This window comes from Lactuca saligna, chromosome 5 (assembly GCF_052625555.1).
Source record: "Lactuca saligna cultivar CGN05327 chromosome 5, ASM5262555v1, whole genome shotgun sequence".
Classification (NCBI taxonomy): domain Eukaryota; kingdom Viridiplantae; phylum Streptophyta; class Magnoliopsida; order Asterales; family Asteraceae; genus Lactuca; species Lactuca saligna.
The window spans coordinates 190,223,262-190,250,300 of NC_136421.1; the positions used below are offsets into that span (position 1 = coordinate 190,223,262).

The 27,039-nt window shown below is 36.0% G+C and overlaps 1 long non-coding RNA gene across 1 annotated transcript; it reads left to right on the forward strand.

Moving 5' to 3' along the window:
- The first annotated feature begins 14,450 nt into the window (after positions 1-14,450).
- LOC145048168 (uncharacterized) lies at positions 14,451-14,904 on the forward strand. Its single transcript, XR_013682764.1, has 3 exons — positions 14,451-14,533; positions 14,710-14,760; positions 14,872-14,904. It is a non-coding gene; the product is annotated as an uncharacterized LOC145048168 (long non-coding RNA).
- Positions 14,905-27,039: the final 12,135 nt, after the last annotated feature.

The window sequence follows — 27,039 nt, forward strand, 5'->3', positions numbered from 1 at the left end:
TTACAAAACATTTGTATTTATAATATATGAGACTTATAGGTATATACTTATTTGGTAAGTAAACCATTATACCAAGGATATATATACTAAACGCTGGAAACTCAAAATAATACTTTCAAAACTATACTTTTGAACTTGGAAATTGTATTATTTTTATATGGAGTCAAAACCTGTGGACTCACCAACTCTATGTTGACGTATTTTAAATTGCATGTGTTTTCAGGAGGTTGATAACTATGATACGAGAAATGACGTTACACTATCCGGTGTTTCCGCCGACAGCCGGGGTGTGACAGATTGGTATCAGAGCTATTAACTATAGTGAATTAGTACTTTCTTAGGAAAGCATGACTATAGTTTAGGGCTTACTCTGTTAGGTTTAGGTATATCCTTAGTCTATAATATAAAGTATTATTAATTATACTACTAAAGGACTACTTACGGGAGCGGGGACAGGATAGATATGTTGTTTGTGTTGCTGGATTTCAGAACGGCTATATGCTAATATGATCCTGCCCTCCGATTGTCCAGACTGGCCGGTGCCTTATCAGATAGACCTGAAGTAACAAACAAGAATTAAAAGAGCATGAATACAAGAAATAACAAATATAGAGTCATATATGAACACTCATACCCGCGATGATAATACACCTAAATACCCAGAATGCTTTTGATCTCAAGGATTTAGATAAGATATTCCAACTAAAGTTCATATGTGCATAGATCTTATCACAACTAGGCGTAGGTGTACAACTATATTTTATTATCATTAGATCAGATGAACTATTTAAATTAGGAGTAATATTTGATAGACTAAACACTTGGTTATCTAAAATGTATAGGAACTAAACAAAATGCCTAAAAGAAGTAACGCTCGTCTAAACCTGAGCCAACGACCAGAACCACAACAACAACAACTGTAACCACAACCACTAGAATCAAACCCTCCAATAAGTTTAGCAGAACTTGAAGAAATCATAGCTCATAGAATCGTTGTAGCTCTAGCTAATGTCACAAGAGGAGGAGTTAGAAATGTAGGCAATGTAGGGACCGCCAAAATGTGTACCTACAAGGATTTTATGATAGTTCCTCCTTTTGATGTTTTGGATTATGTTTGAAGTCTTTCCATGATGGTGTGCAGTTTGAATTGACCAAAAATGCAAAGGAGTTCATTGTATTGTTCCATGATAGATCTTGCATCAATCATTTTATAGTTATTAAAATCACTTACCAAATACTTCTTGCTAGAAGCATCCTCAGCGATATATTTTGATTCAAGAGTATCCCATAAGTCCTTCGCGCTTTTTGCCTCAAAATGGATATCAAATAAATAACCAGCCATATTTTCTTGGAGTATGTAATGTCCCATCTTTTCAAACCAAAAATTTTCATTTTTAACATCTTGTATTTTCATACAAAATCTTTTCATTTTTATTCATTAATTCATATAAGAATACATTTGCATTTGCGAAAACATGATTGCGAATGCATGTGTGTACAGTCGAACCTTGCCCTTCGTATGAACCAATGAAGTTACTGAAAAGCATTTATAAACAACTGGGAAAGCACTAGGCTTTGTGAGTGCCCCCAATATACCATATATCGTAATGCATATACATGCATACACATAATATATGTATTTTACACTTACGGCCTACACACTGTTTTTTGTTTAACACGAGTCTACGTGTACTTACGGCCTACATTTCATTTTGTTAACATGTATCAATGTGTACTTACGGCCTACATGACATTTCACTAACATGTGGGCCTATAGGTTCTCGACCACTTTCTCATTCCGCCATCATCCCATAACTAAATCATACTAATTTATAAGCATATCAACAATCATGCACATAGATACTACAAATTCGACTCTACAGGCACATAGAAAACTATACTATGGGCTCTACACTACTAGTTCCTACATTATAACATACATGGATATTGATGGGTTTTGAGCATTCTAACACTCTTATGGTGTACATGCAAACCTATAAACCTTGGATCTATGTTTTCTCTATTATACATGCAAATATTAAATATTCCAAGGTTTCATCCTAACTAGCATATTATGAAGTACCTATACTACAAATTTCTAGTTAGATGACATACCTTTTGATGTAGCTTGATGTCTTCAAGCTTTAAGAGCTTATCCCCAATAGTGTGGAAGCCTCAAGAGGAATCACAAATCACCAAAACACCTTGGAAGAACTTGAGAGAATATGTATGCACACTAAAATCGGCCCACTCTTATGTCCTCACACACAAGTGCCATTTCTTGTGCCAAAGGCCTCTTTATATAGTATGGAGGATTAGGGTTACATTCATGTAAACCCTACTACCCATGACCTTTCATTTCATAAGATCCATGGGTTAAAACTCCATGGACTATCCATGATAGCTTAGCCCAACCTAAATGAACTTGGCCCATTCCGTACATATATATATATATATATATATATATATATATATATATATATATATATAAAGACTCCATATTTAATTAGTTTCTACTGATCACTTAATTAATTCTAAATTAATTCTTGATCAATACTAATTAAATAATATGATTCAATATTAATATATTAGAACTTATAATATATTAATATAAATCATAAATATACTATTCTCAAAAAGACTATCCATATAAATTGTGCTGGTGAAGTGCAACCCAAATGGACAATGTCAGGTCGGGTCAAGTAGATACCAAATATAGTTATGGATTTAGACATTAATCCAATAGTCTCCCACTTGGATAAGTCTAAAACTATTATTGAGTATGACTTCAAAACCTAACTGGCAATCGTAGCTCTTAAAGCTGCTGTCGAACTCTAACCTTGTAAACGAACTCTGACCTTTGTCAATGACTTGTCCATTAGATACGGGATCATATATTCCTCCATTCTATATATCATATGGACTGAGACATGGATTATCAATCATTCTCTCTGTCCATTTTTTGTTTGCCAATTTCCAATTTATGGTGACTGACTGATTGAACAAATCAAAATAGTCCTGGCTTGGCCAAGCACTCTCATGTTTCATAACTAAATCATCGAGGGGCCCACAGATAACGCTTTTATCCTGAATGTAAAAGGAATGGATAAACTTCTACTCATATGGCTTGTTTTACTACTTATGGAATCATACACAAAAGCACGTTTTATAACATCAAGTTATCGAATGCGTTTTCGTGCAATCAATGTACAACCAACTCATAATAACAACCCATATCTCTAGGTTTGAAGAATATAAGATATTATCGTCTTATGATCACTCGTGATAGAATCCATGAAGTGATTCAAATGAGCGCGGGATGAATCCAATACTCAGAACATATATGCACTCATGAGTGTTGTAGCACAACTTTGTCCACCAACTCAGACCTCTACAAGCCAACCCATGACATTCTTGATTCATATCTACTTCCAACATATGACCAACTATGGATGGTTTGAATAACTTAGTCATTCCGAAAGAATAACCTAGTTATTATCGAAGTCAAAACATGCAAAGTGAAACACAAAAGTAAATGAATCTAATATGGTATTAAAACCTATGAATATAAATAAAACACCTTCTATGTATCACCATACTGATTACTCATTAATTCATTGTTTCGGTATTATCAACTTTATACTTGAATTAAAACACTAGGTGTCCCATGCTCCAAGCATGTACACTATGTTTTCTAAACAATAGCTTTGCCATACACCAAGTATGAACTCTATGTTTATCTATGATCCTTTTCTTTATGAACTACATCAATTGAACATAATTTCAATGATTCTCTTTTCACACTCCCAAATCCTTGTCTTAAATATATGAATTCCAAATTCATATCATTTATCAAAATCTGTTTAAATTTTCAACTTATATGCAATGTTCCTCTTGTAATGATTATGCACAAAGCCACAAAGACTTGGCAACAATCATTACAGAGTATCCCAATGGAAAACAATTCCACGGAAACAATATCTCAAATTCAAAGTGCATTGCTTTGAACATGCTTCTTGCATTAAGTTTCTTTAACCTTACATAGATTGTTTCCACCTATGAAGACAACTCTATATTCCCATTTTGACTATCACTTCCGAACCAGAGTTGCCTCTTTTCAGACTATGTCAATATGTTCCTTCCAATATTAATAGTATACTTCCAACTGTCCTTGAGCAACCAATCTTTGGTAAACCTTAGATTGTCCTTGACAATTGCTTAATCACTTTAGTCATATCCAATTCTATACATTTTCCCCTTAATACCCCAAGGCATTTGGAAAATTCAGAAAGGATAAATATTATAGCACGTGTAATCGATCTTGTACCCAAAGTAAATGGGACACAATTCATGATGTTTCACATAAAGACATGCTTCTAGACCAGTCTTTTTCCATGATAATTTTTGTTTGACATATTCTCAAAAATTTGACTATGAAAAGGGATGTCGTAATCATAATCGAATCTTGAGAACGCAATATATAGAATTTTCTTAAGTTGAACCAATCCAACATGAAATTCATATATATATATATATATATATATATATATATATATATATATATATATATATATATATATATATATATATATATATATATATATATATTCTTGACTAAAGGTGATTAAAATCTCAATATAAGCTCTTTAGAATGATTATAAACTTAATCTAAGCTTTTCAGAATTGAAATGAAGTATAATTTCCTCTCTCTTGATTATACCAAAACAACTTTTTCACCCCTACAACCTCACGAATTGAAACTTTTGTTTTCTATAATTAACATTGCTAACTTGCAATACTTATCATAATTATGATGTTCCCACTAACATGAGGATTATTACCATAACACTTATGCTCCCACTAGCTTTGACATGTATCCAGAAAACAGCTGGACCTCTAGAAGTCAATACATTATTGACATTCTTACCAAAGTTCAAATTTCTGATACTATAAAACTTTATCAAAATCATACACCTTATCTTAGATAGCTAACTGGTATGTCTAAAAAATTTTAGAACTATGAAAAGGGATGCCATAATCATAGTCTCAATTGTTTAGACTTTTTTCCATTTCTTATAAGTCAATGTTAGTGTGTCCGTTAACCACGCATGCTCCACTAACGACTTTGAGAACTGAAAATATCACAATTGCTATCTATTTAAAATCTACTTAGTGAAAGAATTTCCTCACCATCATTTTCATGAATCGAAGAGAAACCTTATGACACTTAGATTTTATGGTGTATGCGTTCTTATCCGTATGAATTTGTCAAACCATAATCACAAGACTAGGTTAGTGACAAATCCTAACTCATATGGATTGAACTTGTGCAATCTTAACTTCTTTCCACCTGGCAGCTCAAGGTTCTGCCATTGCTTCCAAGTAGCTATGCAAACAATTGAGAACATGTAGAACTCAAATTTATATCTAACTTAACTGGAATGGGTACAGAAATGTCAACACGATAGGTTATAAACCTCTAGTTGTGTGCTAGTGATGAAATACATATTTTTCTTCTTGATTGATTCTTGAATCTATATCAAGATCTTTTAGACTCCCACTGTCTTCTTGACCTATAAGACTTTCTTTCCAAATATTCAAGAACTAGTGTGGATTCTTAATCAAGACAAACACTTCGCACAATTAGACTTAGTTGGTCTTTGTTTTATCCAAAACATTACAACTTACCAATTTCAAATGTAAGAGTATTACATTTGACAGGTGTTTTAAACCTTCTTTAAGACATCTCACTCAAGTTACAATCTTAGAGTATAACTCTAAGAATTGTTTTTGGAACGAAGTATGAATCATCTTCTTGATTTAACCACTTCAACAATTCATAACTCCTCTTCTTAACTATCTGAATGCACTTAGAGGATGAATTGTGATAAGGTCTCAAAATCATTAAGATGATCTTAAAACATGATACTAAAGTACTCTCCCGTAACTTTTATCCTTCTTCCTAATTTGATTCTTCTTATCCATTCTGTCATACATTGAAACTTTTCCAATGTCTCAGAATTATACTTAAGCTTGTAAGTATAATCATATTTACTAAACCTTAGTAAATCATGATGAATAGTCTTATCCATCTTTTGTGGTGAACTTTGGCTAGTGCACAAGAATGTGTACTTGATCCCTTAGTCCTTCTCTTGAGTCACATATACATGTGAAAATGGAACTAGTCTTAATTTTCCAAAGTTGAAAATTCTCATACATCACACTAAACACCTTGTATGATTCCAAGTTTCAGTCTAATTGAAACTTGGGTGATGAGAATCTTTCCTTATTTGGTAAATTTATACACTACCACAAATGAAAAAATCAAATTCATATTTCCAATATTGCTATAAACATACAAACATCAACTTTTCATGAATGCCATTGTAAGGATATAAAATAAAGTAAAACAAACTTTTATTTATTTTAAAATGCGGGAAAAAAAAATTTCCTTACAATGTAACTTCAAATGAAAACTATTTTATTACATGTTTCCTAGCAATCTATCATAACTCCTAAGAAGTAGCTCAGGAATTCAATCTTCAACTAAGCGAAAGAAATCCATCTTCGCGATCAAATTCAGCATACTCTTTCTTTAAATTTCCTTCCCTTTGCTTGATCCTACTAAATATCAAAATGCAACCGTGTCACATTTTGGTATTAAGAATCATCAACTGGGAACTTAACAGAGTTAGATAGTGGACTTACCTGAAACAGAGTCAAACTTTTGATTCTTCTTTCTTTCAGGTAGCTTGGGCAACTTCGCTTCCAATGCCCATTTTTTCACACTGAGAGCACATAGACTCTTTGGGAATGGTACACAGGCTATTCCAGACTTAGAATTTCTCCTTACCTTCCGGTCAAGCGGGTTGACCAAGGCCGATCCCTTTCCATTGGGAAGAGAAAGTTTTTCTAAACTTCTAATGTCACCATTGTCCATGTCCATGGAAGGTTTGAGAAATAAACCTTCCATCCATATTTTCTTGACTATTGTACCAAATCATATCTGATTCAGCAGCAATAAGAAAATAAGAAAGATCCATTAGGGTCATGTCGTGATCTGTCACATAGTAGTCTTTCTATATGACTCAAGAAGTGACTGAAAGACCCAGTCAATAGCCAACTTCCTTGGGACAACGACACCCAACATTCTCAACCTGTCACTGTGTGACTTCAGTCGTAAGACATGAGTGCACACAAGACTTCCAATTTTATGTTTTATTGTGAGTAGGGAGTGAGTGATCTTGAACTTTTCAAGTCCTTAAACTTATGGGTCATGGAGAATAATTGGAGGAGGTGGAGGAAGAGAAGTATGACTTTCATGAGCCAAACTCGGGAAGTCATATTCATTAGGAAAGCTTGATTTGGGAAGATCATTGTTGTCTAAATTAGACATCAACAATGGGAGAAATTCAAGTAAATTTGATTTAAGTCCTTAATATAACACCCAATATGAAATATTAAGGCTAGGATCTAACAAAATATTTTATAACTTGGAAGAGGGATGTCGTAATCCAAGATATAAAATATTTGAAGGTAGGTGAATGGCGATTCACCAATTTCCACCAAGATAAATGAAATGTATTATTAGGTTTTAATTGGTTTGAAAATCCTGATTCTTTTGAGATTCATTGAACTTTTCAATGGCATGTTTCAATCTCGAGTGTGCCATTCAGGTTTTGTGACTGGGATGTCGAGGATCACAAAACAAGGTGTGAAGTAACCATGCAAATATACTTGGTACCCTTAATATTTACCCCTCAATCGATGTGACGAGCAACCACACACGCTCCACTGATACTATGATAAATATTAAGTTACCCTTTGCCTACCTTGTTAAATCCAGGTTAGTGTGCCGGTTAACCACACACGCTCCACTAACGGCTTAAACAAAGTACAAAGTGTAATTTCATGGATTGGCACCTTATTCACATTTTCCTAAGTAACTAAGATATGTAATTTATAAATGTTTAGTTACTTAGTATTTATCATTAATACTTTTAATGAAGGGATAATTATAGTCATTGTCATACCCGTTTGGCTAACGACCCTCCACTGGTCAAAGAAGCGGTGGGTGAGAGTGGACACCCATTAAACTGTCATTTTATAGGCAGTAACCTTATACCCCCTTATAGATCGGCTTCTTGAATGAGGCCTACTAATGGTAAGATGACTTTTGGTTCTTATAGATTTATAAATATTATTAAAATTATAATATTATAAAGTATAAAGGTTGAATTTTAACTTTTTTAAAATTCTAGGGATTAGAACTAAAGTTTTAATTGTGACTTTACATGTTCCAAAACTTGAGGGAAAGTTTTGTAAACTTCCAAAACTTTTCATTTCTCATAACTTATGAGTTAAAAGCTTATTAAAATGAGTGACTTTTCATCTTATGTAACCATTGTGTTCTTTTAATGGATTTAATGACTTGTGACTTTTGGTTATCCGTAACTTGAGGACTCAAGTTATGGACTCCATCAAAACACATAATGATCAAGAATTAAACTACCAAGAAGGTTACAAATAATTCCTATGATCATCTAAGCTCATAATTTCAAGAATATGCATGTCAACAATTTCAAGAATCATAAAATTAACCATATAAAACTTGAAATTTTGATAACAACTCTGAAATTCGTATACCATTGTAACAATTGGTAAAAATAGGAACGATCATGCGATGCTATGTTTTGATTATTAAGCAATATGAGTATTTTATCAAGAATGGTTGAAGGAATTTAACCTCTTTTATTTAAATAAGTTATTGTGAAATATAAAACAAGTAACCATTGGTAAATTTCGTTATGATGTATGACTACGAACCATCACCGGTTTGTGAAATTAGCATATAACATCATCTAAACGCAACAAACTTAATTTTTGTATCAACATGTCTCTAGTTGATAAGAAAGTTAGGTTCTATGTAAAATGTTTGCTTAATAGATGTGAAAGATCTAAATTTGACAAATATACGAACCAAAGTGACAAACGTGTTTAACGATATGGTTAACCGGTTAAATGTCACGAAATTATACATTGGTCAATAAATTTTATATTTAAATAAATAAAAATATAAAATGAATTATTATAAGGTATAATTAGAATGTATTTAATTGTTTTTGAATAAAAAGAATAAAACATAAATATTAAAGTTCAAATACACAAAAACTACATTGTTATTTTATACTAAGTATACATGTATGTATTTGTACATATGTATTATTATCTAGTGAATGACTAGTAATGGGTCATGATTTAAGTGATTTCATGTAAGGAATATGATTTCTAAATCAATTAAGATAAGAGAATTGGCAGAGATATGTGCCAACTTAACTAATAAGTGCTTAATCACTTAAGACATTTTACTAAGAATGCTTATTAATCCGTCTTCTAATTTTCGAGATTAAGACCTTCCCTCTCCTTAACTAGAACTCCTAACTAACTAAATAACTAGTAGTTAGTTAGTTAACTAACTCTATCTCTAAGCAACCACCCAAGCAAGTGGCTAGACAAGATCACATCACTTAAACTCACATCCCATCACAAGCTAATCTAGGTTTTGTCCCCTTATCCTCTTCCACTCTTTCCTCCTTCATATCCACGAAATTTCCTCTTCATTTTACCCTCATTTGACCACCCAATACTCCAGGGAATTACTTTCAACCTTCATCTCATTTTCAAGCACAAGAATTTCCTTCCAAAGCCATCAAAACCATGAACTAAAGGGTTGCTGTCCCTTTTGTGTTTCAGCCACCATTTCACCCATCTACACCTTCCTTTTGCTTGATATTTTTACCACCAAATACCCCTGGGAGTTAGTTGTTAGGCTACTCAAAATTATAGTTTCAAAAAAGTGAGTAAACTACCCTTTTTCTTACTCTTTTACTGTGAAGTTTTCGTGACAGCAACATAGCCAAAACAGTGGCTGTTTTGGAGCATCAAACAACACCCAAAAGTTCTTCATCTTCAACATTCCATTCTTCAAGTATTCACATAAGGTGAGTTCATACCCCTACATTTTCATGTTTTCTTCAAGTTTTAAGGGGGGGAATACAAGTTAGAACACTAAACATAACTTAAATTTAAATGACAGCTTTCTACAAGTTGAGTCCTGTTCACGGACTGTTTTGACCATCTTAAACTTAATATCTTTTAAAACTGTACAATATGAAAATATTTCAAGTTTATACCTTTCTAAGGACTACTCGCACGCGTTCATACGATTTTTCTACCATTTATGGAAATTATTATAAAACTGCCTGTCATTTCAGAAGTGATTTCGGACTAGTCTGTGAAGATGTTAATTTTCACACTAGTTTGAGACCACTAAAAATCATAATAAACATTAGGAACAAAGTAGACTCATTTTATAAACCCTCAGAGGTGACGGATTCAAGTTTTGAATTACGATGATTTTTCTATGAGTTTTCTAAAAACAGGGACACTAAAGGGTAAAAGTGTCAAAAGTGGTTTATAGATTTATTAACACCTTCTAATATTTTTGAGCAATGTTTATACATTAAGGAAGTTAAAACACAATCATTTAAATATGTTTAATTACCATTTTTACAAAAGTGATCAGTATAAAAAGGTCTTTAGTATCAAACTTAAGGATTATTCATGCAAAGTTTCTAATAAAAACGTAAGAATATGAACAACAATTACGAAACATACCAAATCATCTTTTAAAATTTATACATATATATAACCATATACATATATATGATTTGCTTACAAACTTGTCTTCTACATCAAAAATATACATATATAGTTTTACGGGAACATCATGAACTGTTACATACTAGAAACACTATTTCAAGAAGTTAACTTTCACCTACAAGAACAAACGAACATTTTCACAAGTAAATCTGTTTTTATACTAAGTTTTGTGAGACATTAACTTCACGTACGTTCGAGTACACATTTCAAGTCCTGTATTATATACCAGAATCCCTTGGAGGGGGAGCATGGTGTTTATGTATAGATCTATACGGGCTTGACAACCCCGCGCCCTGACTGTTACACTACTAGAAAAATAGCCTTTTACGACGCGCGAACCATGACACGCAGTGATTTATGATACGCAAAGGTGAGTGTCTAAAAAATAATATCATCTCTTCCAAAATTTAAAGGATTTCAGACGCGCATTTTTGCGTGCCCTAAAATTAGTGTCTAAACAAAAAAAAACACGGAGGGCACCTGCGTGTTGTCTACGACCGTCGCTTTATAAATTTTAGTAGAACACGCGCGTTCCATCCGGGGAAAATGAAATCCCAAAAACTTAAAATCCCCGCCTTCCTTTTTTTCTCCCTCCACTTTAATTTCCCTAGTAGCTAGGGCTTTTTTTTCAAGAACTTGCCCCAATTGCCCTCCTGTACAGCTCGTTCTCTCTTCAACTTCCCTTTCTCTCCTTCTCACTTCGACAAACCCTTTCTCTTCTTCTCAGTTCACGATGTCGACAGCTTCTCCCACCTCCGATGTTTCTCTTGGTGTTGGCGCCTCCCACCTTTGACCTCCGTCTAGCCCCGCCCCACCGTCCAACGCTTTCCAGCGTCACCCAAACGATGGAGCCCCTCATCTTCGGCAATCACACCTCGCCTGCCCTTGCCAGCAACATTAGGTCCGGTGACCTTAGGGTCACTGCTTCTATTGCTCAAATTTACAAGCCCTATGTCTTATTAAGGTATGTTTTTCTTGATTCTAACTTCTCAATGTTTTCGTTCTTCTATAAGATTCTCATGGCTTATTTACTTTCCATCTTTGTGTTGTTAGTGTTTGTACTCCACGTTGCCTCTGAATCCATGAGAGAAGTACTAGAACAAATCGATGGAGAAGAATTCACTGAGGAGTTGCTTTTCAGGCCACTTCCTGATCAGAAAGCTCTTTCTGATTTTCACTTCGAGAGTAGGGTTCCTCCGACAAATTCTTATGGACATCACCACCGGATTTTTCCCAAAGCTATCTATTAGCTGGTATGATTACAATAGTTCGTTAGTTACTTTACTTGATTAGATTCATTTTTCTATCTAGGCATTATTTGAATCCTTAGGTTTAATAGTACCAAAGGCTTTCTAATTGTTGCTCTGCTCCATCCTAATTGAGTATAGGGTTTAATGATTCATTGATTAGGATGATTTGTCAAGTTGATCATTATATCATCTAGTTTTGAGGGGTTTCTTCAATAGAAGGTCTAGGCATGATTTGTCAAGTTGATCATTATATCATCTAGTTTTTGCCTTAGATTTTTTGCTGCCAGCTATCCCTTCAGGTCCTTCATTTAGAGATTTTGTTGTCTGGAAAGGGGAGACTGCAACTCCTACTCCTGCTCCAGCTTGGTCAAATGATTCTGGAAAGATTGCAAGGCATACTTCCTTAAGGTACATTCTTAAAGAACAAGAGAATAAAGGTGGTGGTTCTTCTGTTCAACAACAACAACATCAAGTACATGTCCTAATGAAGAAGCCCATGTCATCATCTGTTCAAACTAAAAATGGTCCTTCATGGTCATCACCTGTCCAGATTATGTCACATAGTGGGAGCACTCTTATGTATTATGTCAAAAACACCTATTCAGAAATTTGCTGATTATGTAAGTCAGCTTTCCTCTTCCTTTTTGCTTCTTATTATTTATGCACCCTTATGCCACAAATCTCTTTATTTATCATACTAAATATGCAACCATCCCTTATTTTACTCCTAACTTGTTGTATAATTCATTCGTGTCAGCTGCATATATGTTGCATAAAATAAATTGGTAAAAGTAGACATGTGAATTATGGTTGGAGTGTTTATATTTAAAAGGATTAAATGCATATGCATATTTATGAAACAACATACACCCTCTTCCCGATTCTGCAACAAATTTGTTTCTTTATTAGAAAATATGCACCGGTGTATTATTTATCGTAGGACCAAAACATACGATGTTTTACCAGCAACCTGTTTAACCTGATGAAACATGGGTGTATAAGTTGCATAAATAGGTTAAAAAGGGAAAGATTATTGCATAAATTGGTAAAAAAAAATTGGAACATTGTTGCATGGATTGGATAAATCAAAAACATAGTTATTATGTGAGTTAAGCTGGTGTGTTCTTGTTTCTATATGTATAAACTTGATATTTTGTTAGGGCTTTTTTTTCAGCAAATGCTGTCTCAGTAAATATATTTATCAATCCACATAATTTTATACATAATGGATAATTATGCCGTTTACATGTTTACTTCATTAGATTTTCAAAATTAGATCATATTTTTCTTTTTTTATCGCGGTCATGTTTCTTACCTTTGAAGCTAGCTAAAATTCACAATATTGCCAATTAATATCCTTTTATTTTACCATGTCCATTCTTTAATCCACTAAGATTCATTGTTTTGACTGTTATACCCCTCAATTTGAAACTTAATTTTTTTCTTCCTTGATCATTCTTTAAACCACCATAATCAGAGAATTAATATATTTAGAAACATATGAATCATAACCAGATCATATGGATGTTGGATTTTTATGCTTCAATCCAGATGTTTGGTTAAATTTATTTGACTTGTTTATTGCATTGCAGGTAGGTAGTTGATGAATGAGGCTTTCTCAGCCTCCTATTGCATTGGATTTGGTTGAAAAAAATAGATGGTAAAAAGAATCAAGGATGGGGTCAAAGGAAGTAAGTGGGGAAAAGGATTCAAAATCATCAGATGAGTACTTATCCTCTTCTCTTTGTGTGTTTTTGAATCAAACCTATAAGTATTGTCATATATATCTTAAGTTCTTGGGTCATTATGTGACATTACTATAGGTAACAATCTAATTATCTATGCCACCCTGTTTTTGGCTGCATGTTGCATTCTTTTGATATCATTTTTTGTGTATTTGATTCAGGTGCATGATATTGTTTGTTTGGAAAGTGTGGTGGTTAATATAACTTTGGACTTTAAGTTTCATGCTTTTGATGCTATTTTTAGTTTGATGGGAATAATGAACTCTCTACTGGACCAGTGTTTGTATGCCATCCTCAATTATACTGCCTTTCTCTAATGGAATCTTATATAAAAACAATTTAAAATGCTTAAATACCTTTTTGACGGATTTTGGGTTCTTAATTTTTATTTATTAATCTAGCAATACGAATGGCTTCTTGGCACACAATTCTAACCATTGGAGTTGGCAAAATCAGACTCGGCAACAATCTAGAAATCTACACCATGGCCAACTGATTTTGGGGTTTACGTAAGCTTTTTTTACCAAATTTCTTTTTTTATAAAAAAAAAATGTTTAATTTTTGACTAGTATACAGAGGCTGATGTGTACAAGAAACTCTCTACTTATGTTATCTCCTGGATGCTGATCGCTGCATTGACAAGGTTATTTTTGTCATTAGTTAAAAATTTCAGATATTGATATGAAGTGTTTTATAATTGGTTAATGTATAAAATGAGTTTGGTTTCAGGTTGATGCTAAGTTGAAGGCTGCAGTTGAGAAAGAGGTTGGTAGGATAAGAGGTTTGGTTGGATTAGCTTTTTCCACAACACAGAAGGTTAGGGACAAGTGTGATTATGGATGGGTCAAACTTAATGATCTTTTCGCCTCAATTTAGTAAAATAAGGGATTAGAGTTGATTAAATTTAAATCCCATTTAAAGAAATACAAATTGGCTTTCAAATCATGGTGAAGAAGCTAAGCTAACAAAGTTGTGTGGCTTTGTGATGAAAGATGAATGAAGATGTTATGGTGAAGCCCTGCCAATGACACATAAACTAAAAGGTCTATATTTTTTCTCTTGATTAAGTCTTGTTTTTGTTAAGTAAACAAGAAACATAAACTAAAAGGTCTATATTTTGTTTCTTGATTGGTTTGATGCAACAACTTCTTTAGCTGGTTCAGTGGGACCCAATGTGAAGATGACATGGATTCAATTCAAGATGGAGTATGTTCAGATTATATATTCTTTTAATTAATCATGCATTAAAAAAAATAAGCATCTTTTTATTGTTTGCTTGAATAAAACCTTTCTTAAAACCTTTTCTTTTTCTTTTTTTTTGAAATCCACCTTCCTTCATTATTGTGTTACTGATTTTGTTTTTGAAAATTCTTTTTTTAAAGGATGCTGATGAAGAGGACTTTGGTGATGAGGATGATGAAAAGGTAAACAAGTATAATAACCCTTTTATATATCGATCTCTGCTAAAAGGATATCTATTACTTGATGATCTTTCTGCAAATTGAAGTACAAAATATATTAGGCATATGATCTAATATATTTTGTACTTCAATTTGCAGAAAGATCATCAAGTAATAGATATCCTTTTAGCAGAGATCGATATATATGAGCTTTTTTCTTTCAAACATTGTTGGGGAAGAAGGTTGAAACTTGCTCTTTGTGAAGGTAATTTTTTTTCTTAATGTATTATCCTCTATATTCTTGATATTTTCCCACTTTTAAAATCTTTTATCAAATTCTCACTTTTGGATACAGAGCTTGATGAGAGAATGTGTGACCTAAATCTTTTATCAAATTCTCACTTTTGGAGGTGGCCATAAGAAAAGGTAAGCAAAGGGTAATTTGGTATTTGTTGTTGTTATTGTGTATTACAATACTTCCATGTATATATGTATAAAGTTTGTTTTTATTCGGATTTGCCTTTTACCATTGATTTCCTTATTGAGGCATTGTACTTTGAAAATGTTAATTCTTACCTTTTGTCCAGGTAGGATCCACCAGGAACAGGAAAAACACAAACAATTTTTGGGCTTCTTAGTGCCATATTACATACCAACTGAGTATCTAAGTCTCTTAACTTTGTAAGACATTGATTACTTGAGGGTATTTTTAGTAACATTGTAAGAGATTGATTACTGGAGGGTACTTATGGTATATAATGTTATATTCTTTTGTTAACATGGTCCTTAGTGCAATGAATTATATTTATTGTTTATGGTATTTTATTTTGTATTATGAGACTTTTAATGTGCTATTTAATTTGAAAATTAGTAAATCTATCAAAAAAGTATTTTATTTCTATTATGAGAAATTAAATGCAAATTTAATTTAAAAATTAATAAATATATAATTTTTTTTATACATTTAAAATTACGATACGCAAAAATTTGTGCCATCTTCATTTATGACATGGCCTTTCTTGACAGGGACTTTCTTGATACGCATTGCGTGTCATTAACACGCGCGTCGTAAGGTTACGACACGCGAATGCGTGTTGTCTTCCTTTATGATAGGGCCTTCCTTGATACGCATTGCGTGTCGTAAACGCGCATCGTAATTGCACGTCGTAAATGCGCGTCGTCTCTCTTTATGACAGGGCCTTCCTTGACACGCATTTGCGCGTCGTCTGAGCCTTTTACGACGCGCAATGAGCGTCGTAAAAGGCTGTTTTTCTAGTAGTAATTAGCTACATTACACCATTTTGGGTGACAAACGTCAGAATATTCCAACGCCTGAAGAACGTTGTGTATAGGCAATTCTAGTCAATAGCATGGTTATAAAACTCACATGGAGTATTAAAAACACATTGATTTACGAGGTTTTTCAAACGTATTGGAAATTTTATACGTGCATACATTTTCTAGAAACAAACATTGGTCTTGATAGAAGGCTACATTTATGCTAGTAGAAAATATGGGATTTTCTAGGAACAAACAAACAAAAACAAAACATTTCATTTCATACAAACATTATCATTTAATACTTATGAAACTCACCAGCTTAAATGTTGATCTACTCTTTCAAAAATACTTGTATGTCCCAGGGATTCAGTAATTACAGGTAACAAACAGCTTTTGAAGAAGGGACGTTGCGGCGCCAGTTTAAATTAATATTTTGGCATCATATTGTAATTGGTTTTGAACATGTACCTTTTAACAATGTAAACTTTCAATTATATATATGATGGTTGTATTGCTTTCTTCACTATGTATTCATTTGTTACGTTACCACATGAAGTCATCCGCCCCTGAACGTTTCCGCCGTTCCGGTTTGGGGGTGTCACAACCATAATCATTACCATATCAAAAAAAAAACAGTTTTTATAAGTCTAAAACAGTTTAAGATAATGATTCTGGACCAATTCCAGCACCAAAACTCGAAGATATGTTGTCAGGGGGTCCAACTCGTCAAGTGTTTGAACCAACTCGACCAGTTGGTTGCATTTTGCCTTGGACTCGGTGAGTCCATTAGTGAACTCGGCGAGTCCACTGCCCAAACAACAATATAACTTCGATTTTTCAGCAATTGCATCAAGTGTATAAGAAAACAAGCCTAGGCTCTGATACCACTGATGGGTTTTGAGCATTCTAACACTCCTATGGTGTACATGCAACCCTATAAACCTTGGATCTATGTTTTCTGTATTATACATGCAAATATTAAATATTCCAAGGTTTCATCCTAACTAGCATAATATGAAGAACCTATACTACAAAGTTCTAGTTAGATGACATACATTTTGATGTAGCTACCTTAATTCATGAAGGAAATGACCAAGTGAGAGTTCACGGCCGTAAACTCTAGGTTTACAGCCGTGAACTCCCTTAAGTGGTCCATTTGGAGCCTTAACCCTTTCCTATGCCCTTGATTTGAACCTAGCCTAAATCTACAAGTGATATAATACCATTTAGCATCCAATAACACACCACCCATGAGTTTACGGCCGTAAACTCATGGGGATATGGTCTTAGGGCCGAAAACTCCATAAAGAGTTTACTCTTGAAGAGTAAACTCCCTAACTAGGCCATACACTCCCTTATTGCAACCCATAAGCCTCCTAGCACTTGACCAAAGTGTTTTGCGCACATTAGGATGCTTATACATGTTTAATTAGTATTCACTAATGGTATGTAAACATATGTCACTATATGTTAATAGGTCACTAAGTATGTTCAAGTCTTCACTTGACACCGAGCACTCGACCGACACTTCCATCGGATCCATTTGCCACAGGTGAGTTCATACCCCTGAATTTACCTTTTAAATGATTTTCACAGCTTTTATAAGGGGGGGGGGGAATCCAAGTTGAACTATATAGTTATTAGATAAATCACATGTGATTAATAACTGTATAGGAAACTAGACTTTTGCATGTTAACTATTTCAATCAAATTAAGATTTTCAAATCATGTTTTCAAATCTTGTTAAAGTATGAATATCTCTTTTTTTAAATCATAAAAGATTATCCAAAGTTTTCCAAATTGTGTTTTGTTAAAGAGACATCCAAATGTAATGAATTATTAAAGGCTTTCTTCATTAAAACTGTTTTAGAAAAACCCTTTTTAGAGCTTGTTTTACAAAATGACATCAAGTTGTAGATTTCTTAAGTATAAAGGTTTTACTAAAGTTTGTTCTATGTATTTATTTCGTTAAATGAATGCCTATATTTGTATAGTTATATAAATAATGTTTAAAAGACTTAGGAAGGTTAGTTCGCCCTATTTCCTTTTCCTCATTGGGATGTGGTCTGGTGGGTATCGGGCATCCATCCAAAGGTTGTTTAAACATTAGTTATATATCATGTATACATGTATAGACATAAAGGTTTCCATCGACTAGTTCATAGACCAGATACACTAGTAACTATTTTAGGAATAGTTAGGAGACTCTATCTCTATCTCTATCTCTTTTGCTTTAGAATGTGAAACACTATTTCCCTCTACGACGCTTCATTGCGTCAACGCTGTGTAACCAGAGTCTCTGGGAAGGAGAGCGAACATCATGTGTATAGATCTATACGGTACTGAAACTCCCACACCCATACTACTAGCTACAGTCCGTGCCGGTAAGGCCCATGGGTGACATAATGCCACTACCTCTATTGCCACTACCTCTACGCGTCACCTGGAGGGTCATCGGATACTCTATCATCGATCAGCATGGTTACATTTGAGTTCACATTCACCCTTTTGTTTTAGATTTTCAAGCGATATCGTTCCCTCGATGTTGTCTGGATTTTTGTGCTTCCTTTATTAGACTGAGCCAGGTGTATCAGTTATTCGATACTCTCCTGGAGTCTATGTTTTCAATTGCTTTTAGTTAGCAGTATTACTGCTGAAGTATATGTTATTTTCCCCTAGTATTTTTACTTGTGTTTTACTTATTTTTCCTTTGAAGTCAATACTGTATTTTAATAAGGATAATATTTTGGGGAAATTTTCACCTTAAAACATAAACTCGTCAGGTCTTGGTAGAAGACTTCTTTTATTTAGAAAATATAGGATTTTCTGGAAAGGACACTAATACACCGTAGATTCTAAACTACTATCTCTCATAAAGTTATTTTGAATAAAAATGTGTAATTATACAAATGACACTAAATACTTATGAACTCACTAGCATTATAAAAATGCTGATACTCGCTTTCAAAATAACTTGTATTCTCAGGTCATCGATAGACAGGTAAATCCCGAGAGCAATTGCGGAGACAGCCTAGTACCGAGCTGCATCTATATTATTTCTTGTATTACTTTGTTGTTGCAATGAAATGTAAACTATGTAAAACTATTACTATTAATGCAATGGTTGTTGTACTTTGATTACTATATTGCATATATTGTGATACTTGACATCACGTCATCCACCCCAGAACATTTCCGTCATTCCGGTTTTGGGGTGTGAAACCGAGTCTCTCCAGTTCTCAACCCATTCAAAAGCTATTCGAGCCATGCATAGGCTCAAATCCATACATCCACCCTTCTTCAATCTAACCCTCACGTAAAGTTGCAGACTTTACGTGAAACGATGGAGATTTAGGACCAAAACACACTAGGGCTTGGGTTTTGGACAAAGGGGTTTCACCAACAACTCAAATACTGAAACTTTATGACATTATGGACCATCACAAGCCTAGATCTGAAGTGGCAACCTCAGATCTAAGTCTCTAACTCAAATTAGCTCTTAATCATACCAAAAATGCCCCAAAATTTTAAATGATAAAAGATGTAGATACAAAAGAACCCAAGCAACAGATTATTACCTCCAATATAAGCTCCAATTGAAGTAGATCTCGGATCTACACCACTCCTTTGCAACAAGCCTTTAATTACTCAAGCTCTTTCCCACAAATCTCCTCTTCCAAGCTCCAATCTCCTCAATAATGAAGCCTCACACGAAATTAGGGTTTTATGGAACTCTTTGGGGGAATAAGAGGCTAGGAGAAGGACATAAAGTCCTTAAATAGGGTGCAAACCCTGAGATTAGGGTTTTTCTCATTCCAGCACCAACTCGTCAAGTCCAGCTTCCAACTTGGCGAGTGGTCACTTAATTCGCGGCCCAGCCCCCTACGACTCGGCGAGTAAGCGTACCTACTCGTCGAGTCCCTTCCTTTATTTACACTTAGCACCCTTCACTTCTTATTCCGAACTTGGGATGTTACAGACACCTAACATCCTAAACTTGTCAATATGCAACTTCGTCTCTAAGACATGAGAACATATAGACTTTCCATCTTCATGTTTGCTTACCAATAGGGCTTGAGTGACCTTGAACTTTTCAAGTCTTCGAACACGTGGGTCAGGTAGAATCATTAGAGAAAGTGGAGGAAGTGAAGCATGATTTTCATTTCCACAATCCAATCGTGGAACATCATCTTCGTGTGGAAAGTTTTTTCCAAAGGATTTAGGAAGACCATAGTTGATAGATTTTGACATCTATAAAAGGGAGAAATTCAAGTTAGTTGATAAGAGTCCTTAATATAACACCCAAATGAAATATTAAGGCTAGAACCCAACACAATATCCTACAACTCGGAAGAGGGATGTCATAATCCAGTTGCAGAATATTTAAAGGTAGGTAAATGACTATTTACCAATTTCCACCATGAAAAATGAAAATGAAAATTAGGTTTTAAATGAATTGAAACTCCTAGATCTTTTGAGATTCATTGAACTTTTCAATGGCATGTTTAATCTCGATTATGCCCTTCAAGTTTGTGACTGGTATGCCGAGGATCACAAACAAGGTGTGAACAACCATGCAAATTAGCTTGGTACTCTCAAAGATGTATATCACCTAATCAATGTGATGGTTAACCACACATGCTCCATTGATCTATGATAATCTACGAGCTACCCATTTCCATCCTTTATTGGTCCCATATTAGTATGCCGGTTAACCACACACACTCCACTAACGACCAACAAGGTGCAATGTGCAATTTCATGGATTAGCACCAAATTCACATTTTTCCTAAAGTAACTAAGATTTGGGAATTTATAAAGGTGTTTAGTTACTTTGTATTTCATTATACTTATAATAGAAGGTTGTGTTCTATCCTACCCTTTCGACTAATGCCCCTCCACTAGTTGAGGGTGCGGTGTGTAAGAGTGGATACCCAATGACGGTCATTTTATAGGTTGCTACCTTAAACACCTCTTATACACCAGCTTCGTGGATGAGGCCTACTAACGGTAAGACTGACATTTACTTATACATATATAATATTAAACTTTTAATTCAATATGGTATAAGGGTGTATTTTATACTTTTAAAATACCATGTGTTTTAATCAAATTTAAAATTTTTCGAAATTGAAAACTTTTTAATTGTAAAATTTTAAATATCAAAACTTTAATTTAATAGTTATCCAAAATTAAACAATTAATTTAAATTATTAAATCTTGATAGTATGCTGGTGTTGTATGTGGTATGGTGGGGGAAACTCACTAAGCTTTGTGCTTACTATTTCAGTTTGTGTTTTAGGTACTTCCAGCTCGAAGGGGAAGGGGTCGGCTTGATCGTGTCGCATCACATTATGATTTTCCGCAGTAGAGATTTTGGGACTTATACTCTGATAATGTTTTTCTATGAATTGTCTTGATTATACACTATAACTGTCTTGTGTTCTCATGGTTTTGGAATCAATGATGTTTTGTGTTTATGAATCTAGTGAACTTAAAAATGAAATTTTTGAGTCGTATTTTTCAGGATGTTACAAGTTGGTATCAGAGACTTGGTTTGAGGAATTCGGACACACTCTCGGTGTGTTTGAACTCAAATCGAGGGTTTGATATATTTTCATAAGAAAAACATTTCTTTTAAAAAAAATAAGAACTTTAATAAAATACAAAATTTGTGATGCGTGCAATCGGCCGAGCTCAAGTAAGTTTTCCCAAGATACCCATACCTATTATCTGCTACGAATTGATTTATGAATATGTGAATTGAATGCTAGTTAGAGCTAGGGATCTGCTCAAAATTTTGCATGATAGAATCCTAGGAAAGATGCCTTAGATGCCTGTTATAGGATCTTGTAGACTTGCATGCAAGTGCTGATCTTTCAATGATAGGATGGCCTGATTAGGGTATGTTTGCTTCTTGTTACCCGAAGCCCGAATGTTGTGTGCTTCTAGGAGTTCTAAGTAACTTCAGTTAACTAGTGAGTGAATACACCAAGTTACATGTAATGTGAACCAAATAATTTTAGAAGGTTAGGTTTAGCTCTACTATGCAACTCTTGTTTGAGTCCAACCATTGTAAAGTAAGCCTTCTCATTCAAAGAATTATCTGGTTTTAGTAATATGTAACAGTATCCATGAGCTAGTTATAGGAAGTACGTGGGAGTCCTTTCAACAGCTGAGGGTAGTGAGTGGGAGAATTGTGTCCTACAGGGTCTCTGGGAAGAGATTAGTGCCAAGAGCCTTATCTGATTTCTATTATATGTTTGGATAGAAGGTGACTTGGAAGATTCAAAACAATCCTCGAGGAAAGTATGGATAGATGTGGAAGGTAGTATGACCCTATACTACGTAAAGAAGAGGATCTGTACTCAATTCAGGGAGAGTCATGAGGAAATCAAGGGAAAGAGGGGGCTTGTAGAATATGAAATTTCACAATTTTGTATTCATGATCCTGATGGTTATATGGTTTGTTTCATAATGGTGATGACACGTCAGGGAGCAGGAGGTTCTGGATCTGGGTCTGGTGCGGGTACGGGTTCCTAGCCGTTTGATGATAATCTGCAGAAGTTCATTACATCTAAGATTAGTAAAGGCATCCTTAACGCGACCTCGGTGATTTTCAGGTCGATCAAGGAGGGAATTATTGAGCTGATGAAGGATCGCCTTACGACTTTCAGGAGTAATATGGCACCTAGCCAGTATAGGATTCACACGCTCTCCTTCAAGGATTTTAGGGGATGTGGAGCACTAGACTTCTTCAGGGTGAAGGACCCCATTGTAGCTAGATAGTGGATAGAATACATTGAGTCTGCTCAGCTGACCAACTTCTTCCCTAAGGGGTCAAAGGTCATATTTGTTGTGGGTTATTTGAGGGAGTGGGCTAGGGACTGGTAGGAGGAGGTTGGTTATGCATTGGGAGGTCTGGCCATTAAGGCCATGACTTGGCAGGATTTGTGACTAGGTTCCGAGCAGAGTTCGCTCCAACAGTGGAGATACAGTAGCTGGCCAGGGATTTTTTGGACATGAGACAGACAACAGAGGCTGTGGCGGAGATTAACGCCAAGTTCAGGGAGAGGGCCTTTTTGGTTCCCTAGTATACAGCTAATGAGGAGATAAAGAAAACCTGGTATCACGACATTTGAGAGAAGACATCAAGGAGTTTGTTAGTTATTCGACATGCCCGACTTTAGATGATATGATTTCCAGGGCACGGGAGCGAGAGATTGATATGGAGCACATTGGGAAGAGGAAGGCAGAGCCTGGTCAGACTATTGGGGTTTCAGTGAAGAAACCCAAGAGATACGACCCGATGTTGAAGGGCCAGCAGGGCTGGAGCCTTTGTGGGAAATGCAGCAAGCCACATGAGGGAGCTTGTAGGTTAGGGGGCTCAGGGTGCTACAAGTGTGGCAAGACCGGACACTTTAGCATTGATTTTACTGCTCCTACTCCCACCATTTAGACATCAGACCTGATTTGCTTTCATTAAAATCAGAGGGGCCACAAGAATGCCCACTACCCGAGTCTACCATCTGGAGCACCAGTGGTCGCGCCAGCTCCATCGACCCTGCGGATCACAAATGGTTGTCATGGAAAGACGGATGCTTCAGTGGTGAGGAGTTGAGCCTTTCAGTTGACCGCCGAGGAGGCACGGGCCATACCAAATATGGTGATGGGTATGTTTCTTTCCGTTAACTTTTATTTTATGTCGATTTCGATACTCATATTTTATGTGTTTTGTTCTAGGATCGTTCCATGTGAAAGATATTCTTGTTTTGGTATTGTTCGACTCGAGGGCCACTTGATCTTTCGTACCTCTTTTGCTCATCAAGAGGTTTTTCATATCTCCAAGTATGTCAGACTACCCGTTAGAGGTTGAGATTGTTGATGAGCAGTCCGTCTGAGCATCCCATCCCTCTGCATGGGAACAAGGTCATAGTAGGGATGGTTTGGTTGAGCCCCAATGGGGCAGTGATTGATTGTGAGCACCAGCTAGTGCGTGTGTGGATCCCAATTAGGGGAAAGTTGGTGGTCCAAGGAGAGGGAGCTCAACATGGCCCCATTTTATGTCCAGCTGCTAAGGTCAGACACTATCTCCATCAGGGTTGCTCTAGGTTTTTCGCTTACATTATGTATACTCGAGAGCATGATAGAGTGACGGTTGATGGGATGTCGGTTATTCGATAGTACCCGTATGTGTTTTCTGAGGATTTACCTAGGGTGCCTCTGGAGAGGCAGATGGAGTTCCCGATCTGGTTCCTAGTGCAGCCCCAATAGCCAAGGCACCATATCGATTAGCCCCACCAGAGATACATGAGTTGTTTACACAACTGCAGGAGCTATTAGAAAAAGGATTTATCTGGCCAAGTAGCTCACATTGGGGTGCATCGATTCAATTTGTGAAGAAGAACGATGGGTCGCACCAGATGTGTATTGACTACCAGGAATTGAACAAGCTAACGGTTGGGATACCACCAGATGAGGGTCAGGGAGGATGATGTGCAGAAGATAGCCTTTTAGAATCGTTATGGTCATTACTAGTTCGTGGTGATGCCTTTTGGGCTCACCAATGCCCCAGCCTCGTTCAAGGACCTCATGAACCGCGTGTGTAGGCCGATGTTGGATCGGTTGGTGATATTATTTATTGATGATATCCTGGTCTATTCCAAGACCCAGGAGCAGCATGAGAAGCACTTGCAAGAGGTGTTGGATACCCTAAGTAGGGAGAGGCTTTACGCGATGTTCTCCAAGTGTGAGTTCTGGTTGCACGAGGTGCAGTTTCTGGGGCACCTTGTCAACCAGAACGGTATTCTAGTCGATCCGGCCAAAGTGGAGGTCGTGATAATATGGGAGGTTCCGAGGTCTCCATCTAAGATTCAAAGCTTCCTTGGGCTAGTTGGATACTATCGGGGATTTATTCAGGATTTCTCCAAGATAGCAGTACCCCTGACCCGATTGACGAAGAAGACTGTTGTTTTTTGCTGGGGGCCTGAGTAGCAGGCAGTGTTTGAGACTTTGAGGCAGAAGTTATGCGAGGCGCTGATTTTGACTCTGCCAAAGAGATGCAAGGATTTTGTAGTTTATTGCGATGTGTCTATTTCGTGCTTGGGTATGGTCTTTATGCAGAGGGGGCACGTCATGCCTTAAGCCTCGAGGCAGCTGAAGTCTCACGAGGTGAATTACCCGACGCACGATTTAGCTTTGGGGGCAGTGGTTTTTGCCCTCAAGATTTGGCGACACTACCTTTATGGGTTCCGTTGTACTATTTACACGGATCACAAGAGTTTGGGGTATTCGATGGATCATCCAAATCTGAACATGAGGCAGCATCGGTGGTTGGACGTGGTCAATGACTATGATTACGAGATCCTTTACCACCCACGGAAGGCCAATGTATTGACCGATTCTCTTAGTCGCAAGGCAGTCGCGACTCCAATCAGTGATGTCTGTTTGAGGATGACAGTGGTGACTCTACTTTTGGAGCGGATTTAGGAGGCCCGGTTGGAGGCTATGAAGGAGGAGCACCGGAAGAGTGAGCTCATCGTGGGTCAGATTTCCTCCTTCGATTATGATAGTTGAGTTTTATTGACACTTCATCGAAGAGTATGGGTACCATACTTAGGCGCCTTATGCCAAATCCTGATGGAGGAAGCGCACAAATCCAGATTTTTCATCCATCCCAAAGTCAAGAAGATGTATAGAGATCTTCGTCCTGATTACTGGTGGCCCTGCATGAAGCAGGATATAGCTTGGTATGTCGAGTGGTGCTTTACCTACATGAAGGTCTAGGCCGAGCACTAGAGGTCGGACAGTAAGATGCATCTATTAGACATCCTAATATGGAAATGGGAGGAGGTTACCATGGACTTCATCACTAAGTTGTCACCAACTGTGTGAGGATTCAATGCGATATGGGTCATCGTGGATCGATTGACCAAGTTTCATAACTAGTAAATTAGGGTTACGAATGTTGATCCTTGTACAAGATGATCTCCTTGTGTTATCTTGCAACATTTCATATAGTGAAATTCAAACTTCAATGCTATTAAGTTCCTACTTACATACATTTTCATTCAAGTTGAAACAACCTCGTATAAGCCCAAAACTCAATCCAATAAGCCAAATCCGATCATTTTTAGGCCTTAGCCCAAGGATTGTCGGTAGAAATCCCTTATTGGACTGCGACTTCCTTATTGGGCCGATAACTTCCCCATTTGGTCTTGTTGGGCTCAAAACCCCTCTTTGGGCCCTAATGGGCCGGAAACTTTTATTAAACATTATATTTGGAAAAAAAAACTCCTCTAATGGGCCTTTTGGGTTGCAAGCTTCTAGTTGGCCTTTATATGGGTCCAAAATCCATGCTTGGGCCTTAGTTGGGCCGAGAACGCTCAATTTTGGGCTCCTTGAATCGAAAACCCCTATTAAGCATCATTGGGCCAAAAATCTTCATTGGGCCAAGCCAAATCAAAGCCCACGAAAAAAAATTGGGCCAACCTTGGGCCAAGACCCCTCTTGGGCCGGTTAGGGTTGCGTTATTCAAAAAAAAAAAAGATAAGGGATTAAGTGGATATTAGACTTGCCACCATATCATTAACCAACATATCTCCAAGCCCTTTAACCCCCATGCATCTATACATTTCCCAT